The sequence below is a fragment of the Penaeus japonicus genome, unplaced genomic scaffold (assembly GCF_977035675.1).
Source record: "Penaeus japonicus unplaced genomic scaffold, GWHDUDI00000001_assembly GWHDUDI00000025, whole genome shotgun sequence".
Classification (NCBI taxonomy): domain Eukaryota; kingdom Metazoa; phylum Arthropoda; class Malacostraca; order Decapoda; family Penaeidae; genus Penaeus; species Penaeus japonicus.
The window spans coordinates 19,164,457-19,166,956 of record NW_028234427.1 but is presented as its reverse complement, the minus strand read 5'-3'; positions in this window follow the sequence as shown (position 1 = coordinate 19,166,956).

The window sequence follows — 2,500 nt, the reverse complement described above, 5'->3', positions numbered from 1 at the left end:
TCTCCCTCTCTCCCTCCCCCCCCCCTCTCTTTCTCTTTCCTTCCCCCGTCTCTCTCTCTCTCATTCTCTTTCTCTATCTCTCACTCTTTCTGTCTCACTCCCTCCCTCTCTGTCTCTCTCTCTCTCTCTCTCTCTCTCTCTCTCTCTCTCTCTCTCTCTCTCTCTCTGTCTCCGTCTCTGTCTCTCTCTGTCTCTGTCTCTCTCTTTCTCTCTCTCCCCCCTTCTCTCTTCCTCTCTGTCTTTCTCTCTCTCTCTCTCTCTCTCCTTATCTATCTATCTCTCCACCCCCCTCTCTCTCTGATTTCAATTTCTTATCAGCTGATCATATAATCATAAAAACCTTTTCTAAATGTCAGTTATTTTACATTTCTTTCTGTCCTTTCCTATATATTTTTTCTGCCTTTCAATTCATTTGTCCCTTCATTTTTGGTTTCTCAAAATATACTTTTCAATATCTCCCGTGACGCTGTATACATACCACTTCGAAGAGCCTTGGTGAAACAATGGTTCTTCTATGTTGCAATAATCGGCATCACGATCTATCACGGATATCGATGACTTTTGCCACGACAATTCCCGTTTTCTTTGTGTTTTTCTACGTTTTCTTTGTGCCACTTCTCCGTTTTCTGTGTCACATCTCATGGCGCCATTTTTCTGTTTTCGTTTGTCCTCTCTCCGTTATCTTTGTTTTTTCGTTTTCTATGTATTATCTTTATTTTTTGTGCCATTTCTCCTATCTTTGATTTGTATGATATATATTTCTAGTATGTCCTTCTCCATTTTCTATGTCTTTTTTTTTTTTTTATTTTTTGAGTCGTTTCTCCTTTTTATGAGTGACTTTCCGTTTTTCTCCTATTTTTCCACTGTGTCATCTCTCCATTTTATCTATCCCGTTTTGCCGTTCTATAAAACAAATTTCCCTTTTCTTTGTCCCCCATTTTGACCCAAGACCCAAAATCCAACGCCTGTGAATTTTGGCATGAGGGATTACTGATTTACCTTTCTCTCGCCATGAAGTGGTTGTTCTCCTTGTCGATGGCTGTCGAGGAATGCCATAAGTTGCAGAAATGTCAGGGCTTGATATTAGTTCAACCGAGACCGTGTATATATGTGTGTAGGCAAATCAGAGAGATATTTTTTTATGTGTATGTATGTATGTATCTATCTATCTATCTATATATATATACATATATGGATATATATATATATATATATATATATATATAGATATATAGATAGATAGATAGATAGATAGATAGAGAGAGAGAGTACGTGTGTCGAACCGATTTAGACGACGACCCGCCAAGTGCCTCTCCCTGGGTGTTACCGTCCGCCGGACTGCATAGGATTCAAGGTCACGCCCAAGCTTATCCGGGAAAAGGGGTCCTTGAAAAGAAGGACTCCTGGAGACTCTGATGAACCTGTATTTCGGATGAAATACAGGTTCGGATGAAGGACTGGCTGTGGATGAAGATATGAAAGCGGATGAAGAAATCAGAGTCGATAACGACACTAATATCTGAAGGAATTGAAGTGAATGCAGTTGATTGTTCCGCATCTTATTTTATGATCATGTGTTTTGCTATTAGTATACCCCATGTTTTTTTATTGTCATTTTACTGCCATGTATCGGATTCTATCTTATTCTACTATGATATATTCCATTACTCTATTCCGTTTGCTATTTCATTTTATTCTTCTGTTGTGCCCTTCCGTATTTTATTTCACTTTTATATATTTCTTAGAATTCTGCTCCGTATTTCATTTCGTTGCACTATTTTGTTATGCACATCATTCTACTCTATCATTCCCTGTTATTACGCGCCGTATTTCTTCTTGCCGTAATCGTTACTTATAATTCTGTATCGCATTATATTTCATCTCTATCATCATTCATTTATCTTGTCCACTTTTTACTTCATCACTATCATTATCTATCATTCTCTTCCGTAATTTCTTTCTTTATCACATTTTCATTCTGTGTCCTATTTGATGTTACTCTGAACTTTAATGATCTCTGTTACTGATCTTGGGTCGAAGCGGATCTGTTTGCGGGAACCGAAGGGGCGGCAGCGACGAAGACGAGTCATTAGCGACGAGGGTCGATCGCCGGTCACGAGGTTGAAGCACGAGCTCGGAGACGAGTCACTGGCAAGGTCAGTGAGGAAGACGATGACTCATACTCGGAGATTGACGACGATTGCGAGTCGCCACTGCTGAAAGGGACGAGTGATTAGGGCAACAAAATCGCAACAAAAACAAGTTACGGCGATGGAGGTGAGTCACAGGTGGCACTGACAAGGAAGATGAGTCACAACGAGGATGATTCACCGGTGACGAGGATGAGTCTCCAACGAAGAGTCGCTGGCAACAAGGATGAATCACTGGCAACGAGGGTGATCACTGGCAAGAAGGATGAGTCTCTATCAAGAATGTTTAGTCACTGGCAAGAATGTTGTCACTGACAACAATGATGAGTCACTGGCAATACGATTGAATC